The sequence below is a fragment of the Aulonocara sp. 'chitande type north' Nkhata Bay genome, linkage group LG18, assembly GCF_057382095.1.
Source record: "Aulonocara sp. 'chitande type north' Nkhata Bay isolate Kocher_YH1m ecotype deep benthic linkage group LG18, A_spYH_male_GT1.1, whole genome shotgun sequence".
Lineage (NCBI taxonomy): Eukaryota > Metazoa > Chordata > Actinopteri > Cichliformes > Cichlidae > Aulonocara > Aulonocara sp. 'chitande type north' Nkhata Bay.
In genome coordinates this window covers 1,552,716-1,579,191 of record NC_141361.1, presented here as the reverse complement: position 1 = coordinate 1,579,191, position 26,476 = coordinate 1,552,716, and the positions used below count along the sequence as shown (strand labels likewise).

At 43.3% G+C, this 26,476-nt stretch overlaps 1 long non-coding RNA gene and 1 pseudogene across 2 annotated transcripts in view; both read left to right on the top strand.

The window, feature by feature from the left end:
- LOC147307576 (uncharacterized) overlaps window positions 1-26,476 on the top strand; it is a 293,817-nt pseudogene that overhangs the window by 260,486 nt on the left and 6,855 nt on the right. The window contains exon 4 of the transcript XR_015126014.1: window positions 21,150-21,310. The product of XR_015126014.1 is annotated as an uncharacterized LOC147307576 (transcript). The remainder of the gene's footprint in view (window positions 1-21,149; window positions 21,311-26,476) is intronic.
- LOC147307577 (uncharacterized) lies at window positions 1,032-3,977 on the top strand. Its single transcript, XR_015126033.1, has 3 exons — window positions 1,032-1,142; window positions 3,546-3,755; window positions 3,841-3,977. It is a non-coding gene; the product is annotated as an uncharacterized LOC147307577 (long non-coding RNA).

Sequence of the window (26,476 nt, the reverse complement as noted above, 5' to 3'; positions counted from 1 at the left end):
AAATATATATTGATCTTCAGTTTTCTTTACTGATGTGCTTTGTGTGAAGTGTGTTTCTTCTGCTTCGAGTATTTTAAAGTCACTGATACAACAACCACGTTTTTCCTCACCTGGAGACTTTCAATGAGAGCTTTAGATGAGAAATTCATCATGATGTTTAAATTGAATTCAACTTTATTTACACAGCACCAAATCACAACAACAGCCGCCTCAAGGTGCTTTATATTGTAAGGTCGACCCCACAATAATACACGCAGAGAGAAACCCAGCAATCATATGAAGTCCAGATATGTAATAGTCATTAACATGATCAGAGCCACGAGTGGTTTTAATCTCAGGAAGTTTATACAACAACTTGTAGCACCAACTGTAGTTAAATGAGGCTGCACAACATGAAATGCAGACTACAGAATTTCACTTTAATAATACTGAATGAGAGGAGCAGCAGCTAAGTCGTCTACATAAACCTGGAACAGTGTTTATTGATAGGCTGCGGACACTGCGCTGGTTGCCTGGGGTCAGGAAACTCTCAGGGTTTGCCTGCTCTCGTTGTGCCTAACTGAGCTAGTCTGGGTAAACAGGCACAACATTCACTGGCTTCATCTGGACTGAACCACGGGGAGAACCGGTGACAAGAACACTCTTCCTCCTGGAAGAGGGAGCATGGCTCCTCATCCTCCCACCACAACCACACCAATGATGAAGCTGGTTCATTCATGGAACTGTCTGGAATGCCGAATAACAGGAGCTCTTACAAGCTGGGCACCAGCGTCACAGCTTGAATGCTGGGTGGCAGCGGTGATGGTGGTGACCTGGGTGACCGGTGCAATAAGACTGCTGACTAAGAAGGCAGCAACAGACGAACTCCAGAAAACTCATCTCCAGTCAACCAGGGAACACATGATGGTAGGTCAACATAGACTGACACAGACACTGAGGAATAAACAGCACTATTTAAACACCCGAGGGTCAGAGGCATCAGGAGAAACAAGAGTGTAACAAGACGCAGGTGAGGATCATCAGAAGCAATGAGACAGAAGGTAAAACTAGACCAGCAACCGTCAGGACGTCAGAACCTTTAACTAGGGGAGCTGACACGAGAGGACACGATCGGAAAGGGAACAAATTAAACTCTGAACCAGGTGAACAACATTACTGCAAATACTTTGTGTTACAAATATTTTTCAGAGTCACCTATTTTAATGCAGCCCTTCACTCTGACAGTGTAATTTCACAGGATTAACTAATTTATTTGGATCACGTTTGAAATGTCATGATTTTTGCTGTAGATTAACAGATGGGAGCATTCAGACCACTGCAGTAGCAACAACCAGTTCAGTCAGCGCTACTTTCTCCTGAGATGAAGCCAAAATGTTCCTTTCTTTCTTTCCGTGTTTAGAAGCATCTGGACCTGCTCGTCATCACTCGTGTCCACTTCTTACACTTACAGTGCATTTTTGAGGAACACCTTTACTGTGTATATATCACGGTTATTATAGTGAACTAATATAATCTGCATGTGAAAAGCCTTTTGGTTAACTAAAACAAAAATAAAAACTAGACCTGAAATTATTTTGTGAACTTGGAAAAAAGAAAGATTAACGGTGGAAATCCCCGTAGTTTCAATATTTGTGAATTTGATCAAAACGTTCAAAATGTGCTTTATGAGGCTTTATAGAATAGAATAGAATAGAATAGAATTCAACTTTATTGTCATTGCACATGCACAGGTACAGGCCAACGAAATGCAGTTTGCATCCATCCAGAAGTTTTGGATGAGGCTTTATGAGGCTTTATGAGGCTTTATGAGGCTTTATGAGGCTTTATGTGACGTTTGCCATCCAGGCAATAATAATTAATAAAGACTAAAACTAAAACAGACAATGACAGTTAAAAATAAATATTCTTAAACATTGCAAACTAAACTGAAATGATTCAACTCAATCTAAAAACTTATTAAACCTACATTGAATTAAAAGCCAAATGTGATGGTCTCTGTCGTCTCCGGCTGATTTCTCGGTTTGTTTGCTGTCTGTCTCTGGACTTTAGTTTTCTCTCTCTCCTCTGTCTGTGTTCCTTTGTTGTTGTTTGTGTTCCTTTGTTGTTGTTTGTGTTCCTTTGTTGTTGTTCGTGTTCCTGAGTGGGCCTCGTCTCAGCTTGCTGCCTCTGACCTGACCCACGTGTCTCCGATGATCTCAAATGCAGAATTGAGCTGGCTGTCATTCTTCACTGGACTGTTGGATTAGAGTTAGTGAAGCCCTGGCTCCTCCTGCTCAGTGTTTGTGCTGCTTCTGATGCTTCAAGATACTTGCTGTGTGTTTCTTCTGTGTAGACTCCTGGTTTTGATCTTCCCAGGTGTGTGGTAAGACAAACCCTGAGTTGAGAGAGTGTTGTGTGGACTCCTTTCCTCCCTGGAGTCCCTGGAGCACTATACGCCTCCAATGAACTTTACAAATCATATATTTGAGTCCAACCTGCCTACCAACACAGATACACAAAGTCAAAATATGTAATGTAAAGCCTTAAGACTGCATTATAATAAACAACTAAATGTTCCAAAATGCAAAACAGAACTACGAATGTTGAACAACCTTAAAAGTTCAAACATTATTAATCGCACCAAATTCCAACAACAGTCCCCTCAAGGTGCTTTATATTGTGAGGTAGACCCTACAATAATCAGACCCAAGATCATGTGCAGCCGATATTTTACAGAATCTGTCCTCTGTGTTGGAAAGGCTGTCAACTGTGTGTGGGAGCCCCCTTGTGGCGAGAGGGCACAGGTGCACTATTGAACACATGTTCCAGGGATCAGAGTTTGAGCGGACTGACTCAGCGGGGGATGTCGACACACAGTGTGAGTCGTGCGCGTTGCTAAAGAACTGAGTGGACGTGGAGCCCTGCCTGGAAAGGACAGCTTTAGTCTTTTAGGCATTTAGTGGATGTAGAAGTGCAATGTGTATTGGCCTGTTCACCTGTGTGGCCAGTTCATGCTGCTAACGTTGTACACAATAATAATACTGCACACTTTGTATTGATCCCCGTGGGGAAATTCACTCAGTGAAGCAGTGGGCAGACACCAGTGCAGCGCCCGGGGAGCACTGTGTGGGGATGGTACCTTGCTCAGGGGTACCTCAGGGTAGCCGTTCAGGGGATTCGAACCCCTGACCTTACGATCATGGGGCGACCGCTTTGGTTGATTGGCTGTTTTGTGTTGTTGGGTGTATTGGCAATTAATGTCATGGACTGTAAGGTTTTCTGAGTAGTGCATGGAGATCTTCATATCGGAATTTCCATTTGTAGTTCTGGTCAGACTGGAAGAAAGCTCATGAATCTTAATTCATGACTTAAATGTTTGTTATATTCAGTATTTTGTATATGTTCTGCTCTTGTTAGCTAACAGCCAGCCTGATGTTGAGGAGAAGGCTGTGCAGCAGAGAGGCTGCTTAGTCTTTTCATTCTGCTGAACTTTGTTCATCTGCTGTGTGACTTCAGCACCTGAAACATGTTCCTTTACCTGTTTGTACTTTTCTCTCACTGCATAGGTGAGTGTTAGAACACAGAAAAGTCTCATGGTGACAAGATTTGATCAGGAAATAAAAACCAGAGGAGACACAGATTCAGGGAGGAGCTGAGCTGCGACTGAAGAGCAGACGAGACAGAGAAACCTCCACATTCAACACAGAAGATTCAGTCCAACATGTTGTTGTTGGGCTGTTATGAAACTTCTCTGTTAATCATCATGATTCTAACAGGTACATGTGAAAAAACTTCATCCTAATATTTTAATTATTATTCACGATTTCTTTGTAAAATATTTACAGATTTCTGTTTCTTTAGGTGTCAGCTGTCAACAACTCACTGCCAGCAAAGCTGAAGAGTCCAGTTTGGAAGGCAGCACAGCTACTCTGTCCTACAGATACTCCAGACAAGCAACTGGAAGTGATCAGTTCTACTGGTATCGACAATATCCTGGAAAACCACCAGAGTTCCTGACCTTTAACTTTGGAACACAAAACACAACAAATTCCAAACTTTCTGTCAGAATGGTCGATGACAGAAATGGTCTGAACCTTCAGATCTCCTCTGCTGCAGTGACAGACTCTGCTGTGTACTACTGTGCTGTGAGGCCCACAGTGACAGGAAACAGCAAAACTCTGTACAAAAACCTTTGGAGCAAAGACAACAGAATACTCCACAACATCCACTAGAGGGAGCCACAGTCTGTTAAACCTCTGTAGACTCTGAGAGAATGAGGCACAGCTGTGACAGTGAACTTCAGCAGCTACAATAACGTCACGAGTCTCCTCCTGAGTCTTGTAATCACAGTGTTCAGCTCAGGTGAAGCCTGTCATGCAGCAGCAGAGCAGCAGAGCTGGAAGAAACACAGCCGTGGGAACATTCCTGTTTCAAACCAAACACTCATCTTTCTCTGTTTTGTTTGCTCACAGAATATTAAGAATATTTTAACAGATGATTTTATCTCTTGCAGATGATTCATTCAGCAGATTACAACTAGAAAACAGATTTTTACGGGAGGCTTTGATTAACCTGAAATTGCTCTGAGTATAAATGTGTGTGAAAGGGTGAATGAGGCTGTTGTATGAAGCACTCTGAGCGCTCAAGTAGAAAAGTGCTTTATGAGAAGCAGGAAGCTGAAGCTGATAAATGGAGCAAGTCTTGTTTTTCTTCATTTTACTGAAGCTCTTTATAAACCTTTTCCTTCTTAAGGCTTTTTTCTTTTGTATGAAAAATAAATTCCTCGCTAATACACACGTCAATGCCAGACTTAATAATGAACCTACTTTAAAAACATGCACATTACATTACATGACCTAAAAGGTGGTGTCAAAGACTTATCCACGTTCTATCTGAACATATTAATGCTCACAAAGATGAAAGTTTCCCAAGGCACGAGCATGTACATGATCTATTTCCTCTTTTACTCCTGCTGAAACATTTGTTCACAACATTACCGGAGAAGATACGCCAAAGACAGGGTCATGGCCAAACGCTACTGTTGCTCAATGCATAACACAACAGAGATCATTTGTGACACATGTCTTCCTCTGATCAGATTTCAAAGCCAAAACATTTTAGAATAAATTTACAGGTAGCTCCATGCCCTCCTGGGTTTTAAATGCACCTTAGAACACACATGCATCAACACTACAATGAGCGGGTGGAGGGAGGTTTGGAGTCTTCTCTCACCCCCATTCTCTGCGGCCTGCTGGAGCAGGGGGGGGCTAGGAGGAGGAGTTGGCCGTCCGACTGTGGTCTGGAGTGTGGGGCCTCCCTGCTGCTACGGAGTCGGGGCGGTCTGCCTCTCCTCACCGCAGGGAAAAGGGTAACACCACCTGGGTCTGGGTGCAGTTCCCCCCTCCAGGGGCAAGGGTACCTAGACCCGGTTTGTAGAGTATGCTTGGGGAGTGTGATCGTGTGTACAGCGTCTTGTTATGTCTGTCTCCACGTTGGTTGAGTGTGGAGTAAGTGAGAGCATGAGGGTGGGAATGGATGTTTGTATCTGTGTGTGCCTGTATGTCTGTGTCTATATGTCAGGTTGGGTATCAGACACCACCTCTCTGGGGACATCTCAGGCCCTCCAAGGTTTGGAGGCCTATCTCCCCCTACCACCACTTCCCCTGCCGGTGGCGGACTCCCTCAGGTGTCGGTGCGTTGGTGGTTCTTTGTGTCCGGGGATGGGCGTCCAGGTACACACCGGCTCACTCCTTGGCGGCCGCTTATCGGGGCCTGGAGCCTGGGGCTCGCTCGGACCACTTCGGAGGTGGGGTGCCCCCGGCCTCTCGGCCTGGGGCTCGGTCACTCAGGCACGGCTGGCTGCCGGCGGAGCTCACGGGCGCATCACTGCAACCCCCCCTGGCTTCTGCTCCGCGGCTGCTGAGTGAGCCCTCATCTGGGACTCTCCTCAGCTCTTACTGGGACAGTGGCGCGGCTGCCCCTCTGTTGGTCTTCTATGGTCTCTTGTGTTCTGGGGGCCTCTGGATGTCTGGAGTTTTGATCTCCTCCATACCTGCTTCATACCCTGGAGGACGGGGCTGTGGCTCCCCCACACTCCCTAGCAGATCGTTACATGGAGAAACCTTTGGAATACAAGCGTGCTGATCCACACAGGTATGCACACGGGTGTTCACTGCTCGTAGACTTAAATTACACCTTTCTTGGCTGCTACTTCGAAGCACATCTGTCCTGCGTGCTGCACAACAACATTGAATATTTAGTATTTACTGCTGTTTACACTTAGCTAGATTAATGCGATGGTGTTGTGTTTAGTATGTTGCTTTGGTTTTTTTGTTTTTTTGCTTGTTTTCTATTCTTCTCTCAACAGGTGATCCAGGAGATTCTTATTTTTTTTCTCCCCCCCTCTCTCACTGTCCCTCTCCCCTTCTGTTTTTCCTTTCCTTCCTCTTTCTTTCTCCCTTTCCTATCCCCCACTCATGTCTGTCCCGTCTGTAACATCTGAAAATAAAATATAATAAATAATAAAAACAAAGATCGACCAAATGGACCAATAAGGGAATGCCACGATGATCCAATTGGCAAAGTAAATCCATTGGGTATCCTTGTTGGTCTTCAGACAACAATTTTGATGGCTAAAGAACCAAATGGGACAGGCAAAAAAAAAAAAAAAAACATACACAAACTATTCTGAGATGTTTCTTGAATTCAGGACTTCTTACACATTTTTCTCCAAATGTCTCAAGTTTCAGACTTTTTAACTGTGTGAGTATCAGCGACTCTCTGACTCTGTCTACATGGTTAATGTGACTTCTGCTTGTGTGACGTGTCACACGGCTCCCTTAAATCATTTTGGTTATAAAGTGTGTGAAGCACAGGAGGAGGAGTGACTGAGAGCAGAGAGGAGGAGCAGAGATTCAGGGAGGAGCTGAGCTGTTACTGAACTATAGAAGAGAGAAAAACCTCCACATTCAACAGAGTTCAACACAAAACAAACTTTATGTTCCTCAACATGCTGTCATTACATCACTGTGTGTTTCCTCTGATTCTTCTCACTCTCACAGGTCTGCTCACCTACACAGGAAACTATGTTCAACTCAAATTATTCATTAACGTCAATTATTGATTGAAAACGTTCTCTCTTCCTTCAGGTGTCACATGTGATCAGCTCACTCCAGTCAAAGATGAAGAGTCCAGTGTAGAAGGCAGCACAGTTACTCTGACCTACACTTACAAAGTGTCAACTGGTGATTATTTCTTCTGGTATCGACAACATCCAGGAAAAGCACCAGAGTTCCTGATCTCACACTCACCTTCAGGATCAGTAGGAGAAGAAAAAGTTCCTGGACTGAAGATTCAAGTGAAGGGAACAGAAATCAAGATGAGCATCTCCTCTGCTGCAGTGTCTGACTCTGCTGTGTACTACTGTGCTCTGCAGCCCACAGTGACAGGAAACAGCAAAACTCTGTACAAAAACCTTTGGAGCAAAGACAACAGAATACTCCACAACATCCACTAGAGGGAGCCACACACTGTTAAACCTCTATGATTTGTTAGGATGCAGGTTGTGATGATTAAAATGAAAACTATTTGAAGTATAAAATAACAATTCTTGTGGGATGAACTTTCAGCTGGCGTTTTTGTGGCCTCGGCAATAATGTTCTCAGCTACCTCGTGTTGAATTATAATATTATTTTATGCCATGTTAGACCCCTAATTAAAGATTGTGAATTATTATGTAGTTTTAGTTTGCATTATTCTCCTGAATTAGAAGAAGGTGATAACTATTGCATTTGTTAAACTGATTTGCATTACATTAAACTGCTGATTTATTGTGAATGAAGGATATTGTTTTATGATGCATTATACTGCTGAGTTATAAGAAAAATACTGTTCGCAGAAAGTCATCGCCTATTTGTCTGATTAGAAGAGAACAGAATATACTGGAGTTTTCTGCCCCATCTCAGCAGGAGCAGATAAATGGGGAGCCAAGGTCGTAGCTTAGGCGCCGTGTGAGAGAAAAGCATGTGAATGTTTAGGCTTTTATGATAAGGTGGGGGCACCAGAGGCTATAAAAGTTTGAGCAATGCTCCACCATTTTGAGATCTGAGGCTGTCTGCATACAGTGTCCATCTCCCACGCGTGTGATCATTAAAATCATCGTTTGACTCAACCCGGCCGGACCAGTGTTGTTATTGTGGTTTTTTCCTCTTGTATCCATCCCCAATTTTGAACTCGTAACACTCGTCCTCTCTTATAATCCTTGAACATCAGCCTCAGGAGCAGCAGAACATGACACTGCAAAGCAGAGCCCTGACACAACCAGATGAGTCCAACCAAATATTCAAATTCTTTATATTCTATGAAGTTGTATTATATTCTATATAAAAGTTCAAAATTGCAAATTTACAGGTCAGGACAGATAATAACAGTTTGACAATTAGTCAGTGATTCAGCAGCCTGATGGATAGAAACTCTTTTTGAGATTGTTCTTCCTTGCTTTCACACTCCTGTAGCGACTGCCAGATAGCAGGAGTGTGAACAGTGTGTGCTGTGGGTGGGGCCTATCCTTGATGATGTTGTGAGTCCTTTGCATGACCCGAGTGTTGTAAATGTCCTGTAGTGGTGGGAGGGGTACTCCATAGACGAGTCGATTACACGCCGGAGAGCCTTCCTGTCCTGAGTGGTGCTGTTCCCGTACCACACTGTGATGGAGTTTGTCAGGATACTCTCCACTAGGGATGGGTACCGGTGTCATGGCACCGGTTCTGACATAAACGGTAGTAACCAGACCGAAAAGCAGCGCACATTTCGGTGCTTTGTTTTCCTGAGCTGTGATACACTTTAGATTCTAGCCAATCATTTTACGTTTCCGAGGATAGTAGGCGGGTCCAGGTATGTACGTTCTTTTAGAGCAGAGCTACAGATTAAAAAGGCCCAAGGCGAAGCGGTCAAAAGTCTGGCTGTACTTCACAGCAAAAGATGCAAACTCAGCAGCAACAAGTGCTTTAAGCTGATACTGTGATACTGTCAAAGGAGGTAACACCTCAAATCTGATGAAACACCTGGCGACGCATAGCGTTTTTTTTTTAAAAGCAGAGAAATGCGCCGTATTTGATAGCTTGCTGCGAGACCTCACACCGAGCACATCTACTGCGGGTGTGGTGCCTGTTATCGGACCCAGAGTTAGCAACATCCCCCAAAAACCCGAAGAGGAGAGTCCTGGCCCCTAGCCCTGCCAGTGTAGCAGGAATGATGAGGATGATGATGCAGCAGCAGCCGTTCTTCTCTGCGTGAGTAGCTTAATGTTCGTGTGTAATTTACGTTGAGTAGGCTAACCACGTTATTACATTAATGCATGTAAGGTGAACTAGCAAACATCATCATAGCTACATGCGGCTGTCTTCTTGTTTGATGGCAGATACTCCCTTCACCCTGGACAAAAAGGCTAAAATGACCAAAGAAAAAGTGGGAAACAGCTAAACATGAGAGGTTTAGGACAAAGTTTGTGTTTTTTCCATGTTTAAGCACCGCTTCCAGCCAAGAGTGATACCATATATGCCCCACAGCTGCAGAAAAGGCTAACATTGTTATCTTTTCACAAAAAAACAGCTGAACATGAGAGGTTTTTGGACCAATTTTGTGTTCTCAATGTTTTAAGCACCGGTTTGAGCACCGTTTAAGCACCGGCACAGTTTCAAAAGTACCAGTTTGGCACCGGTATCGGATAAAACCTAAACGATACCCATCCCTACTCTCCACTGTGCATTTGTGAAAGTTGCTGAGCAGTTTAGAGGTTAATCCAGATTTTCTCAGCTTCCTTAGGAAGAAGAGTTGTTGTTGAGCCTTGTTGATGATCTACTGTGTGTCATGGGTCCAGGTGAGATCCTCACTGATGTGAGTGCTGAGGAATTTGAAGATCTTCACCCTCTCCACCCGAGTCCTGTTGATGTATAGTGGGGCGTGCTGCTCTCTCCTGATTCTTGGGTCAATAATCATCTCCTTAGTCTTAGCATTTAAGGAGAGATAATTTTCCAGGCACCATGACAGCAGCTGAGCCACCTCTTCCCTGTAAGCAGCCTCCTTTTTACTAGTGATCAGCCCCGTGATGGCTGTGTCGCCAATGAACTTAATGATGGAGGTGTTGCTCTGGAAGGGGACACAGTCGTAGCTGAAGAGGACGTACAGGAGTGGACTGAGCACTGGTTCCAAGTGTCTGTCTCCTGTTTCATAATCAGGAGACAGACACTATCTCTACTTTCAAGATTAGGCTTCAAACTTTCCTTTTTGCTAAAGCATATAGTTAGGGCTGGCCAGGTGACCCTGAATCCTCCCTTAGTTATGCTGCAATAGACGTAGGCTGCCGGGGATTCCCATGATGCACTGGGTGTTTCTTCTTCACTCACTATGTGTTAATAGACCTCTCTGCACTGAATCATATCTGTTATTAATCTCTGTCTCTCTTCCACAGCATGTCTTTGTCCTGTCTTCCTTCTCTCACCCCAACTGGTCACAGCAGATGGCCCCGCCCCTCCCTGAGCCTGGTTCTTCCTGTTAAAAGGGAGTTTTTCCTTCCCACTGTCGCCAAAGTGCTCGCTCATAATCATATAATTGTTGGGATTTTCTCTGGTTTCTTGTGTTATTGTGGGGTCTTTACCTTATAGTGCAAAGCAACTGGAGGCAACTTTTGTTGTGATTTGGCATTGTGTAAATAAAACAGAATTGACTTGAACAAGGACAGCTGTAAAAATAACCAGCAGATGTTTTGCTGTTCATAAAGACCCTAAACAGGTTTCTGTCTGGCTCCACCCACTGATGCTGAACTCAGCCAATGAGATGGTTTCAGCCAGCCTGATGTTGAGGAGAAGGCTGTGCAGCAGAGAGGCTGCTTAGTCTTTTCATTCTGCTGAACTTTGTTCATCTGCTGTGTGACTTCAGCACCTGAAACATGTTCCTTTACCTGTTTGTACTTTTCTCTCACTGCATAGGTGAGTGTTAGAACACAGAAAAGTCTCATTGTGACAAGATTTGATCAGAGTTATTATTAGCAGATTTCTTCATCTCATTATGCTCACAAAGGAAGAAAAAGACTGACTGACATGAATCATTCATTTGCAGCTTTGGGCTCCATGAACAGCATAAAGCAGGAACGTGCTGAAGAAGCTGTTGCAGAGCGAGGAAACATCAACCTGACCTGTACATATGATGGTTCTATCTACAATATCCAGTGGTACCGACAGTACCAGAGATCCAGACCAGAGTTCCTGCTCTACATCACAGAGGAAGGATCAGTTCATCGAGCTGTGTCGGGATTCTCAGCTCACATTGACAAAACAGAGAAACGTGCAGATCTGGAGATCTCCTCTGCTGCAGTGTCTGACTCTGCTGTGTACTACTGTGCTCTGCAGCCCACAGTGACAGGAAACAGCAAAACTCTGTACAAAAACCTTTGGAGCAAAGACAACAGAATACTCCACAACATCCACTAGAGGGAGCCACACACTGTTAAACCTCTGATTCTTGTGTCATTGGACTGATGACAAAGACAACAGAGAAATGAAGCAGTAAAGATCAGAGACAGAGACAGAGCTGCCGTGGAAGCACAAAACTATTTGATTGGCTGAGCTATTAAACTGGCCCCGCCCACTGAAGTTGAGCTCATCCAATGACATTATTTGTTGGTCATTGTGCTGCAGTGGAAGAACATTGTTCATGTGCTGTCTGTCTGGCTTTAATAACTCCAAAGACATGTTGCTGCACCTCTTTTTGCTTCTATCTCACATTATAGGTGAGTTTAAGAACAGGGATTAAAGTTTAGTTGAAGCTGCTGCATTAAGCAGATATACAGACTGCATTTCATTACTTTTCTTCTTTCTTTTTCCAGGACTAACAGCTGGAGACTCAATCACTCCTCAACAACCTGAAGTCACTAAAACAGAAGGAGAATCTGTCAAACTCACATGTAGCTATGAGACAACAGGTTATCCCCGCCTACACTGGTACAGACATCATTCTGATCTTCAGGCTCCTCAGTTTATACTCTGGAAAGATGGACAAGGATACACAGGTGAATATATTCCTGATAATCGATATCGATCAGAAACATCAGATCGATCAACTAATCTGACCATAGCAGCCCTAACCCTGGCAGACACAGCTCTCTACTACTGTGCTCTACAAACACAGTGATACAAAGTGTAGAAGAGGCTGTACAAAAACCTGAACACAGATATCTGACTACTCTTCAAAGAGGAGGGAAGTGGTATTCAAAGCACAGCTTCATATCAGATGGATTCTGCTAATTCCTGTTTTATCAGAGTCACTGTGGTTACAGCTGCTAATGAAACACTGTGGGAGGATTCACATGAGCAGCAAATCCACATCAACCACAAACCAACTGCAGGAACGTTCAGACACAATAAAAACTGTCAAACATCAAAAGCTGCTCATTTACACTATTTTATATTTAGTGGATGAGGACATGCAGAAATGCAGCAGAAGCAAAATAAACAGAGTAACAGAGGTTTATCTCTTTAAGGTAAAATCTCTCACATGAAGCTAAAAGTCCAACCAGGAAGACCATCTCATGCTTGTTCCATTTATTCTCTTTGAACTCATCACATCAGATGATGATGCTCTCCTTCATCATTGTCCTGCTCTGGTACTTTGTGATGTTCCCCCTCTGGCAGGTCCAGACTCTCCTCTGTGCTTCTGCTCTGAACAACATTTCAGAGTGCCTGGCCTTCTTGAGATCTCTGAGCAGGATCCTGGACGCTGCATCATCTGGTAACTCTATTGTGCTTCTGAGGACTTTATGTGTCCGAGTGACACAATGGTGGTTTCTGTTTTACTGGACTTGTGTGCTAACCACAGTATAGGTTGATGCTTGACTCTGTAATTGCATCATCAGGTCTGCAGCAGTGTGTTCTGGACACTCTGGTGAAGAGAGGAGCTGAGCTGTCATCTGATCACCATCTGGGGGTGAGTTGAGTCAGGTGGTGGGGGAGAATGCTGGACAGGCCTGGCGTATCAAAGTGGTTCAGGTGATCTTCAACTCCCACCTCCAGCAGAGCTTTGGCAGCAGTCTGAGTGAGGCTGGGGACTCATTGCTGATGGGGCTGTGCAGAGCTTTGGCTGCAAGCTGGTTGGTGCTTGTAGTGTTGCTAACCTCCTAACCAGATCTCATTAACTCCTCGTGTTTTGGGGAATGAAAGGTCCAGCTGAAACATCCACTCTTTGTCAGATTGTTGTCTTCATTCTGGTGGTAATTCAGCTTTAATTTATGACTTATCAGATTGTGCTTGTAGCTTCTGTTACCTCACCATGTTCTCTTGTGTCTGCTCATAGCTCTGTGGACTTGAGTTACCTGAAACCTGAAGGATTCTCTCATCGTCTGCTGTTTGGAAAGGACTGACTTGTAACAGAGCTGGAAAACTCACCTGGAAAACTCACCTGCCCATCCACTCTCCACCCACTCAGCCTTCTGAAGCCTTCACTTACCTCCCTGACACAGAAACTCTAAAAGTGAAACACAAGAAAGGACTCTAATAAATACTATATAAGCAATTCTGACTGCACTGATACTCAGCAGTCGTTCTCTCGGGCAGTTCTCTGGTGTCTCCCTGCTCTGTCCCTCTGCAGGAAACCTACTTACCTGCCCCCCTGTCTTTGAACCTTCTCAAAATAAAAGCATGTAAAGCTTTAGCCTCATGTGGGCTGCGTTAGAGTCGATGCATTCCTGTAATCATGACACTGAGAGGTTGCTCCAGGGATTTAAATCATGTATTAATCGTAGTGGAGAGAAATTAATATGAATATTTCCTGTGTGAAGATGATGGTGTGATATCAGGGCTGCCACATGAAGGGGCAACGTGAACAAGTTTATGAATACCTCAGAAAAAAAGCTTCAATGAGTATAAATGATCTTCTGATATTAACAATATCCTGGAACACCAACATGCACGCTCAGTCATCCAGGTAAGCAAATCCCAAAAAGTTGATTCTGTTCATCTGGATGTTTTCAGTGGGAGAAACGTTTCATCATCATCAGGTGACGTCTTCAGTCTCAGCTGACTGCAGGTTTCCAACCTTAGAAACAGGACATTTGCACAATGACTGAAACCAGCAGCACTGAATGAACACTGGGCTGTGAGGTCAGTTTATGACCATTAGTATGCAAATTGTCACAACCATTGATCAACAACCACTGATCAAGGGTCATGAGTACCACTCTCTGTTAATCATACTAAGCTGCTGTGGAATCAGAAAAGTATTTGATTGGCTGAGATGAAGTTACAAAAAATATTAGAGCTCCTCCCACCTGAAAGTGAAGATGCTGCTACTAGTGTGTAAAGCAGGAGGAAGTGAGAGAAGTTCAAATCCAGATCAGAGAGGAGGAGGAGAGATTCAGGGAGGAGCTGAGCTGTTACTGAACTAGAAGAGAGAGAAACCTCCACATTCAACAGAGTTCAACACAAACCATAAACTTTACCTTCATTCAACATGTTGTCTTTGGACTATTTTGCACTTTCTTTACTGATTCTCACCATTCTAACAGGTACGTTACAATCTGTGTGTTTAAAGAAACACATTTGAATTGTGATGATTTATAAAAGAATAAAACATGTTTCTGTTCCTTTAGGTGTCAGCTGTGAAGATCTCACTCCAACCAACAAAGAAGTGTTCAGTGTAGAAGGCAGCACTGCTACTCTGTCCTATAGATACTCCAAAAAGGCAACTGGAAGTGATAATTTCTACTGGTATCGACAATATCCTGGAAAACCACCAGAGTTCCTGATCTCTCATTTACCATCCGGAGAAGTGATGAAAAAAGAAATCTCTTCACTCACATTAATCTCTATTAATGTGAGTGAAGATAAAACACTGATGACTCTTCAGATCTCCTCTGCTGCAGTGTCTGACTCTGCTGTGTACTACTGTGCTCTGCAGCCCACAGTGACAGGAAACAGCAAAACTCTGTACAAAAACCTTTGGAGCAAAGACAACAGAATACTCCACAACATCCACTAGAGGGAGCCACACACTGTTAAACCTCTGATTCTCGTGTGACTGATGACAAAGACAACAGAAACGTGACGATCCAGTTCTGGGACCAGGAGTTGCAGTTTTAACAGTCTTCCACACCAGCTTATTGTGTTTTTTTTTATATTTTTTTATTTTTAAAAATTTTTTTCCAAAATTTAAAACAAACACAAACCCCAAAACAAACAAAAACAAACAACCATGCACTTCACAAAAACCACAGGTACCAAAAGCTACCAAAACATCAAACCTACTTCCAGTGGCCGCTGCACTTTAAACGGGAGTAGCTCAGACGTCAGAGAACATCTTCACTCACATTAATAGAGATTAATGTGAGTGAAGATCAAACACTGATGACTCTTCAGATCTCCTCTGCTGCAGTGTCTGACTCTGCTGTGTACTACTGTGCTCTGCAGCCCACAGTGACAGGAAACAGCAAAACTCTGTACAAAAACCTTTGGAGCAAAGACAACAGAATACTCCACAACATCCACTAGAGGGAGCCACACACTGTTAAACTTCTCTGGTTTGTTTCACTCAGTTAATAAAATGTCTTTTGCATAAAAGCAGAAGCTTTAATTCACTTCGTAAAGGAGAGATTTCTCACATAAATGATTCATTCTCTCTCTTCACTGCAGTTTCTTTAAAACTGTCTCTTCATGATCAGATGTGCAGATCACAGCCTGATGGTAGCAGACCTGTTAGTGACTTTTAATCTTCATCCATCATTCTATGTTTCTCAGATATTTTTGCTATATGTTTTTCTTACACATATTTCATGAATGTTGCTTCTTAGACAGGTGTTTAGTTATATTTATATTATCAGAATCAGAATTGCGTTTATTGGCCATGTATATGCACAGACACATGCAAGGAATTTGGTTTCGGTAAATGGTGAATCTCAAGCACAGCAATGTAAACAACACAATTTACACACACACACACACACACACACACACACACACACACACACACACACACACACACACACACACACACACACACACGTATATAGAGCTAAACATACATACACAAGCCTACACAAGCTGTGTAAACCAACCATAAATAACCAGTTTAAATGTCTTGATGCATCTCAATCATCCAGGTAAGTAAATCTCCAAAAGTTGATTCTGTTCGTAGCGTTTTGTGGGAGAAACATTTCATCATCATCCAAGTGGCTTCTTCAGTCTCAGCTGACTGCAGGTCTCAATCTTATAAACAGGACATTTGCATAATGACTGAAACCAGCACACTGAAGGAACAATGAGCTGTGAGGTCAGTTCCTTAATCTTAATTATGCAAATTCCATTGATCCATCACCATTGATCAACAACCACTGATCAATGGTCATGAGTCCCATTCACAGAGAGCTGGGGAATGGCTGCAATCACAGCGGCGCCATCTTTAGCACAGCTCAAGAAAATACAACAAGAAAGGAAAGCAGCTTCATTGTGCAAAAATACAAAATACAGTGGTATGGTTTCTCTCATCTGTACATGCTGAAGTTGAACCCACAGCAGAGATGATCACTGTCACCTGTGTCTGTCCTGGGTTTCTGTACTTTTTGTCTACTTCATTTAGAAAACAACATTTGTGAAATGAATCACTTCCTGATCATCGTTCAGAAATCTGAAAATCTTTTTGTTTTTCCTAAAAAGGTCATTTTTTTTTAACTGGAAATCAAAAGCTGACATAAACACAAAGTAACTGTCGTGTGAGACTGTAGCAGGCAGGAAGTGGACCTAAATGCAGGATTCAAACACCAAAGGCAAACTTAAGGCTGCAGCTTTATTGATGGGAGGATTGTCCAAGAACATAAACTCACAAAAAACAAAGTGAAACCCTGAACATGAAAACTAGGAACAGAACACTGAGAAACAAGAACTAAAACACTAGGAAACGAGAAAACGTGGAACTAAAACTGAAACAGTGTGGCTGTGGCTCAGGTGGTGGAGCAGCTACTTATCGGAAGGTTGGTGATTCGTTTCTTGGCTTCCCCAGTCTGCATGCCTATTATCCTTGGGCAAGATACTCACCCCGAGTTGCCCTCCGATCATCGGAGTATGAATGTGTGTGAATGTAGTTTAGTTTGCACTTGTGTTTAGAAGTGCTTGTATGAGTGAATGAGACATGCTGTATACAGCACTTTGAGGACTCCAGGAGAGTAGAAAAGCGCTATATAAGAATGAGTCCATTTACCAAACACAAGGAGACTTACACACATGAGGCAGTACGATGCCACAAAGGGCAAAAGACATCACAGGGCTTAAATATACAAGAGAGTAATGAGGGAAACACAGCTGGAACTAATCTGATACAACGACACAGGAATCAAACCTGAATGCACTAAACACAGGACACGGGACTATCAAAATAAAACAGGAAACACACAGACACAAACTGACGCAGCGACTGGGGAGACAGGAAGAAACACAGAGAGAGACTTACTAACCACAAGAGAAGATTAGAGTCAGAGGGAGGGAGAACTATGATCACTAAGAACCTACGACCCAGAAACTAAACAGAAACTAAACGATCTAATAAGACCTCCAAATGACAAGAAAACCAAACATCAACCCATCCCCAGCTCTTTCTGTCCTGGTCGTTGTGTCCTTGGGCAAGATACTTCACCTACCGCCTACTGGTGATGGCCAGAGGGGCCGATGGCGCGATATGGCAGCCTCGCCTCTGTCAGTCTGCCCCAGGGCAGCTGTGGCTACACCTGTAGCTGCCTCCACCAGTGTGTGGATGTGAGAGTGAATGAATAGTGGCATTGTAAAGCGCTTTGAGGGCCTAGAAAAGCGCTATATAAATGCAATCCATTACTATTATGAGTAATGTTCAGTATTCATTTATTTTCCAGTGTACTATTACTATTCTAGATTTAGATTAATGCATTTGTCACTTGTTCCTGAAGCGATGGTTCTACTAGTCAGTGATTTATCCTCAGACCTGCTCTGGACTGTGGAAAGGAGTTGTATCTGGCTCTACTCGTCCAGGAAAAGTTTCAGAAGACACACAATCAGAGGAAGCTCTACAATATAAAGGTAACATTAATGTGGGCTAAAGCTACAGTGTTGGACTGCATGCATGCAGGATCCAGGTATGATCCAGTTCATTTTACTTTGCTAGCCCCTCCCTCTGGAAGACACCACTGCTGCTTTAATCACAACTACGTTAAATGATGGCAGCTAGTAACCGATGACTGAGCCGAGAGCGTGTCTGGGTCTCTGTTATCTGACGACCAGTTAAATTCTCTTTTTCATGTCGCTTGACTTGACAGAGGCTGTGTTTCAAAGACACACGCCTTAATGACAAGTTAGTTTTTTATTCTTTAACTTTTATATATTGTGTTTATGTTATTGTTTAAGGTCACTGATGCAGGTCTTATTCTTTATTTCTTCTTCTATAAATGTTCACTCTGGTAGATTCAGTTTTATTTATATAACAACAGCAGTTGTTGCTTTACATTGTGAAGTCCCTGCAATAATACAAGAGAGAAAACCCCGACAATCATGACCCGCTATGAGGAAGCAGTTTGGCGACAGTGGGAAGGAAAAACTCCCTTTTAACAGGAAGAAACATCCAGCAGAACCAGGCTCATCTGTTGTGACCAGTTGGGGTGATGGGAGGAAGACAGGACAGAGACCCACTGTGGAAGAGAGCAGAGATGAATAATAACGAATGAGTCAATACAGAGAGGTGTATAAACACATAGTGAGTGAAGAAGAAAATCTCAGTGCATCATGGGAGTCTCCCAGCAGCCTACACCGACTGTAGAGTAACTGAAGGAGGTCTTGATGCACAATCAGTCATCCAGGTAAGTAAATCTCCAAAAGTTGGTTCTGTTCATCTGGACATAAATGCTACGTCCAGATTAACTAAAGGAGGATTCAGGGTCACTGGTCCAGCTCTAACTATATGCTTTATCAACAATATACTTTAATATAAGTGTAGCATTTAAATAAACTGCAAAGTAACTAAATATTTCCTGAAGGATCACAAACCATCAAACTGACCAAACAGCCACAAAGTAAAACAGATGTTGTGTCCAAAAGCGTCAGCTGTAACTGGGACTGCTGCTGCACCACAACACTCCTGCATGTCGTGTCCACAGACATGACGTCTCTCAGGTTTGTGTTTGAAGATCAAATCAAATAAGATGATGCTTCATTTGAACAAACAGTTGTGAACAAAAATCCTTCCCAACATACACAAACTATTCTGAGATGTTTCTTGAATTCAGGACTTCTTACACATTTTTCTCCAAATGTCTCAAGTTTCAGACTTTTTAACTGTGTGAGTATCAGCGACTCTCTGACTCTGTCTACATCGTTAATGTGACTTCTGCTTGTGTGACGTGTCACACGGCTCCCTTAAATCATTTTGGTTATAAAGTGTGTGAAGCACAGGAGGAGGAGTGACTGAGAGCAGAGAGGAGGAGCAGAGATTCAGGGAGGAGCTGAGCTGTTACTGAACTATAGAAGAGAGAAAAACCTCCACATTCAACAGAGTTCAACACAAAACAAACTTTATGTTCCTCAACATGCTGTCATTACATCACTGTGTGTTTCCTCTGATTCTTCTCACTCTCACAGGTCTGCTCACCTACACAGGAAACTATGTTCAATTAAATGATTCATTAACGTCAATTATTGATTGAAAACGTTCTCTCTTCCTTCAGGTGTCACATGTGATCAGCTCACTCCAGTCAAAGATGAAGAGTCCAGCGTAGAAGGCAGCACAGTTACTCTGACCTACAAATACACCACAGGTGCTAATTATTTCTTCTGGTATCGACAACATCCAGGAAAACCTCCAGAGTTCCTGATCTCACACTCACCTTCAGGAACAGTAGGAGTAGAAAAAGTTCCTGGATTGAAGATTCAAGTGGAGGGAAAAGAAATCAAGATGAGCATCTCCTCTGCTGCAGTGACTGACTCTGCTGTGTACTACTGTGCTCTGCAGCCCACAGTGACAGGAAACAGCAAAACTCTGTACAAAAACCTTTGGAGCAAAGACAACAGAATACTCCACAACATCCACTAGAGGGAGCCACACACTGTTAAACCTCTGATTCTTGTGTCATTGGACTGATGACAAAGACAACAGAGAAATGAAGCAGTAAAGATCAGAGACAGAGACAGAGCTGCTGTGGAAGCACAAAACTGTTTGATTGGCTGAGCTATTACAATGGCCCCGCCCACTGAAGTTGAGCTCATCCAATGACATTATTTGTTGGTCATTGTGCTGCAGTGGAAGAACATTGTTCATGTGCTGTCTGTCTGGCTTTAATAACTCCAAAGACATGTTGCTGCACCTCTTTTTGCTTCTATCTCACATTATAGGTGAGTTTAAGAACAGGGATTAAAGTTTAGTTGAAGCTGCTGCATTAAGCAGATATACAGACTGCATTTCACTACTTTTCTTCTTTCTTTTTCCAGGACTAACAGCTGGAGACTCAATCACTCCTCAACAACCTGAAGTCACTGAAACAGAAGGAAGAAGAAGAAATACATAAAAACAGCCGCTATAATGTGATATTCATAGACTGCTTTACACAGTAGTTCTTAACAGACTTACTTTCTGTGATCACTAAAAGTTTGATTTTTTTTTTAATTCATTGGTCCCGCTCCACAACAAGTCAGAAAAGCTTCTTTTACTGCGAGACAAAGACACTACAATACAGTATCAGAAAGAAAACTGAAAATCTGAGAGGAAGCGCCTGACAAAAGTTTGAAGGAAGAACTCCTTATTATCAGGAAGAGCCCTCCAAGAGAATCAGGCTAAGACAGGGGCAGTCATCTGCCTCTGCAGGTCGGGTGGGAAGAATAGGAAGAGAAAAGACAAGCTGTGGCACTGAGACAACAAAATTTAATGACAGGCACCAGTGGCTACTATTTGGTTGTGCTTTGCTCTGTAGTCCAGTCGTCCAACCTCCATGATGCACAATGTGGGGAAAAAACGGTGAGAGAGAAAGTAGCAGGAGTTTCTCAGCTGAAATTGAAGAAATGTTTAGATGTTAAGTAGAATCAGAGCCAGTGTAACACTGATACTGATAAAAACTTTGTGACATGTGACATTTGTGGAAAAGTCTGTAAGAAAAAGTCCATCATGAAGAATCCACACAGATGAGAAACCATATCATTGTGAAACTTGTGGGAAACATTTTGGTAAAAATAGTAATTTCTTGACCCATATGAAAACTCACACAGGTGAAAAACCATATTCATGTAAAACATGTGGGAAATGTTTTACTATAAGGAGTTGGCCCACATCAGAATCCACGCAGGTGAGGAACACTGTAAAACTGTAAAACCTGCAGGAAAAGATTATCTGCCTCATCAGCACTTAAAAGGTATAATGCAGTGTATACAGGGGAGAAACCATATTCCTGTTAAACAAGTGGCAAAAGTTTGCCTGAAAGTCGTAGTTTGATATGAGAAGCCATGCTGGTGATAAACCGTACCACTGTAAAACCTGCGGGAAAATGTTCACACACAGAAATCATTTAGTGGTCCACATGAAGATTCCCACAGGTCAGAGGTCATAGAGCTGAAATGTTGGTTGGGAAAATAATGTGTGTAAAGCCAAGCTTAAATAATAATGAAGATTTAAAGTAGAGCTTCAGTGGGTTTCTTGAATGTCACACTGTGCGGGATCAGCCTGATTATATCTGTTTTTCGGCAGTGATGAAGCTTTCAAATTCTCTAATGAGACTTCTCCTGTTTGCCTTGCAGAAGTGTGTTTCAGCTCCTTAAGGAAACAAATTAACCAAAGAACTTTTTTTCTCTCTGACCGCCATTATTTTGTTCTGTGTCTTTAACTAATTGTTATTGAAAAATTGTGTATTCTTTAGGTCATATTCTGACCTTTGACTCAGTCTGCACCAGTTATTTGTGGCTTGAGAATTGTATCGTTGAAGTGTTGCAGTGTTGGTTCAGTTCATGTTTCTATGTATTCAATACTTGTTACCTGTTACAGTGGTGAGAGACAACAAAGCCCTCTAAGTATAAATGACATTTATAGTGACATCATGTCCTTCTCTTAAGCTGAAAGTGGAAAAGAAATAGAAGCAAACCAACAAAGATTTTATTCTCACAAAAACAATACAACAGTGGTCAAAGGTGAGAAATCGTACTGTTACGAGACACTGGAGAAAGATTTACTTGAACATTGTAGCGCGCACAAAGCAGACGTGTTCTCTTGAAGCATGTGGGAAAGCTGTCAAATGCTGTTGGCTCTCACTGCCATACAGTAGCACTTCCTGTTCCCATATCTGTTCTGTCTGCCCTCTGACGTTTTTTGCTTGAATACTTACAATCTTTTAGCTCCAGAGCTCTACCTGTTTCATATTCAAAACTATGCTTGCGATCTAAGCACATATTCCTGCTTAGTCACCTGAAAATTGTGACTGTGTGGCAGCAATCTTCATCTCAGGCTTATTTATTTATTTATTTATTAACCTTTATTTAACCAGGAAGATCCCATTGAGATTAAAAACCTCTTTTTCAAGGGAGACCTGGCCAAGATAGGCAGCAGCAGATGTCTCACAGTTACAGAAATTACTCAAACACAGGCAGCAACAACACACATGCAACAATAAGTGAAAGAATACAAATAAAATAAAAATAAAATTCAATAAAATTCAAATAAAATAAAAAGTCAGTTAAAATGACAATCAATCTAATTGAAACAGTTGCATGTTATGGACTTGGCCTCAAGGATTCGTAGTTTAGATTTAAAATCACTTAATGAAATGAATTCAGTCATTTTCCATTCCTTCTGCAGTTTGTTCCAGGCCGAGGGTGCTAAATGGACAAAAGCTTCTCAATCAACCAAAGATCCAGACAGTTTTCATTCATTCGGGGGGGGGGGGGGGGGGGTCCTATTCCTCTGCGGGGCAACCTGCATATGGCCAATAAAGCATTCATTCAATTCAATTCATTCAATTCAATTCAATTCAATTAGAAATGTTGAGTCTTGGACCTGGGGTATAGAGTATGTGTGGGGAATGTGATTGTGTCCATTTCTGTTTGTCTCCTTGTTGGGTGAGTGCCAAGTATTTGCATATGTGTGCATGAGGGTGGGAATGCACGTTTGTGTCTGTGTGTGCCTGGGGCCTGGATCTCCTCCATGCCTGCTTCATACCCTGGAGGACGGGGCTGTGGCCCCCCACACACTCTAGCAGACCATTACACGGAGAAACCGTTTTAATACAAGTGCGCCCGTCCGGACAGGTGCGCACACAGCTGTACACACGGGTGTTCACAAACTACACCTTTCTTGGCTGCTACCTCAAAGCACATTGTGCGCAGTCGCTCTTGCATGCTGCACAACAATTTCAATATTTAGTATTTACTGTTACTTACATTTATTTAGGTTATTGCAGTGATGTTGTGTGTATTGTGTTGCTCTATTTTTGCATGTTTTCCCTTTTTTATCTCTCAACAGGTGCCATGGTCCTGGTTTATTTTGACCCAGCGCTCTCAGTTTTCTTGTGTTTTTGTATTACTGTTAATTTCATTTGTTATTTTAAGGATTTATTCTATGGTTCCTAGGGTGTTCTGTTTATTTTTGTTTATTAGATTCCCCCCTTGTGTCTTTGCTCTTCCTCACGTTCCTCCATACTCTCTCTCCAGTCTGCATCTCTGTGTACTTCCTGTTTACCTTGACAGTCTATCATCAGTGTACACAATGTCCCCTCTAAGCTGCGTGCATGCACAATCACGTACAGAAGATCTGCGTGGCACACAAAAAAAATCTAACCTGAATTGAAATTAAAATAAATACGTTAACAATTCATTCTGTTTTGCAGTGTGAGTCAGTAAGTGACCGGTGACTGGCTGCTCCACCCAATCACGCGATTCACATTCGTATATACGCAGCTATTCAACGTCATTGACAGGCTATGACGCGTCCTTATGTGCCGACACCGGTGTTTTAGCGAGCAAAGCAGCTGATGTGGAGTGAAGCCACGTTAATGACAACGTGCACAACCATTGGAGATGTGAGCAGGACAGACGGAACAACTGACGGACAAAGTTTGGACTTTATACCAGTTTTTAAATTGTGTTGATCGGCCACGTAAAACCAGAGTTATGATAAAAATACCTGCAATGATTGGTTTTCTTCCTGAACTCTATCGTTGTTTATATTTACTGCGGGAAGAAACGGTAAAAACGGCGTTTTATAAGGAAAACGCTCAAAAGCCTGTGAGCAAAAACAACACCAACCCCCCCCCCCCAGCCTTTCCTATTGGTGGAAAAATGTACCATGTCGACCAATCAAAAAATGATATGGCAACATGACATTTAGTTGCTTAGGAAGGGAGGAAGTTTTAGGAGTGACGGCGTGTTTGAGATGTGAGACATTTGCGTCGTTTAGCACAAATCTTGTGTAGTTAGTGTGTAGTTAGTGTGTAGTTAGTGTGTAGTGTAGTCAGTAGTTTTGTTGTGTGTCAGAACAATGAGGCGACTGCTGAGTGTTACAGGTGTTACAGCAGTGATTCATCTGCTGCTGTCAGGCCTGCAGGTATCAGGCTGTTGTTCTCCTTCATCTCATAGTGGACAGAAATTATTTTTTGGAGTGGCACAAATAATTTGTGTGGCATCAGATTTGATGCAGAACAGCTGATTGTTCTGTAAATAGTTTGAAATGTTTATTTTAAAGCGCATTGGCTGCATTTAAAAAAAAAAAACATAGCTGCAAAAAACTTTCTAGCTACCAGACCACATACTCATAATACAAGTCAGAGCTTTATACATATATACATATATACATATAAAAAAAAAACACCCAGCACGCCCCTGCGGGCGGTTTATCCTTCAAGCTCGCGTCCTCTACCAGAGGCCTGGGAGCTTGAGCGTCCTGCAGTATCTTAGCTGTTCCCAGGACTGCGCTCTCTTCTGGACAGAAATCTCCGATGTTATTCCCGGGATCTGCTGGAGCCACTCGCCTAGCTTGGGAGTCACCGCACCTAGTGCTCCGATTACCACGGGGACCACCGTTACCTTCACCCTCCACATCCTCTCCAGCTCTTCTCTGAGCCCTTGGTATTTCTCCAGCTTCTCGTGTTCCTTCTTCCTGATTTTGCTGTCATTCGGAACCGCTACATCGATCACTACGGCCGTCTTCTTCTGTTTGTCTACCACCACTATGTCCGGTTGGTTAGCCACCACCATTTTGTCCGTCTGTATCTGGAAGTCCCACAGGATCTTAGCTCGGTCATTCTCCACCACCCTTGGGGACATCTCCCATTTTGACCTCGGGACTTCCAGGTTATACTCGGCACAGATGTTCCTGTACACTATGCCGGCCACTTGGTTATGGCGTTCCATGTATGCCTTGCCTGCTAGCATCTTGCACCCTGCTGTTATGTGCTGGATAGTCTCTGGGGCATCTTTACACAGCCTGCACCTGGGGTCTTGCCTGGTGTGATAGACCCCAGCCTCTATGGATCTTGTGCTCAGAGCTTGTTCTTGTGCTGCCATGATTAGTGCCTCTGTGCTGTCTTTCAGTCCAGCTTTGTCCAGCCACTGGTAGGATTTCTGGATATCAGCCACCTCCTCTATCTGGCGCTGCTACATACCGTGCAGGGGCCTGTCCTTCCATGATGGTTCCTCGTCTCCCTCCTCTTTCTTGGGTTTCTGCTGCCTGAGGTATTCACTGAGCACTCGGTCAGTTGGGGCCATCTTCCCAATGTATTCTTGGATGTTCGTTGTCTCATCCTGGACTGTGGTGCTGACACTCACCAGTCCCCGGCCCCCTTCCTTCCGCTTAGCGTACAGCCTCAGGGTGCTGGACTTGGGGTGAAACCCTCCATGCATGGTAAGGAGCTTTCTTGTCTTTATGTCAGTGGCTTCTATCTCCTCCTTTGGCCAGCCTATTACCCCAGCAGGGTACCTGATCACGGGCAGGGCGTACGTGTTGATGGCCCGGATCTTGTTCTTACCATTCAGCTGACTCCTCAGGACTTGCCTGACCCTCTGCAGGTACTTGGTGGTTGCAGCTTTTCTAGCGGCCTCTTCATGGTTCCCATTTGCCTGCGGGATCCCCAGGTACTTGTAACTGTCCTCTATGTCTGCAATGTTGCCTTCTGGTAGTTCAATCCCCTCAGTTCTGACTACCTTCCCTCTCTTTGTTACCATCCGACTACACTTCTCCAGTCCGAACGACATTCCAATGTCATTGCTGTATAGCCTGGTAGTGTGGATCAGTGAATCGATGTCTCGTTCACTCTTGGCATACAGCTTGATGTCATCCATGTACAGGAGGTGGCTGACAACTGCTCCGTTCCGTAGTCGGTATCCGTAGCCAGTCTTGTTAATGATCTCACTGAGGGGGTTCAGGCCTATGCAGAACAGCAGTGGGGACAGAGCATCTCCTTGGTAGATCCCGCACTTGATGGTGACTTGTGCTATGGGCTTGGAGTTGGCCTCTAGTGTTGTACGCCACA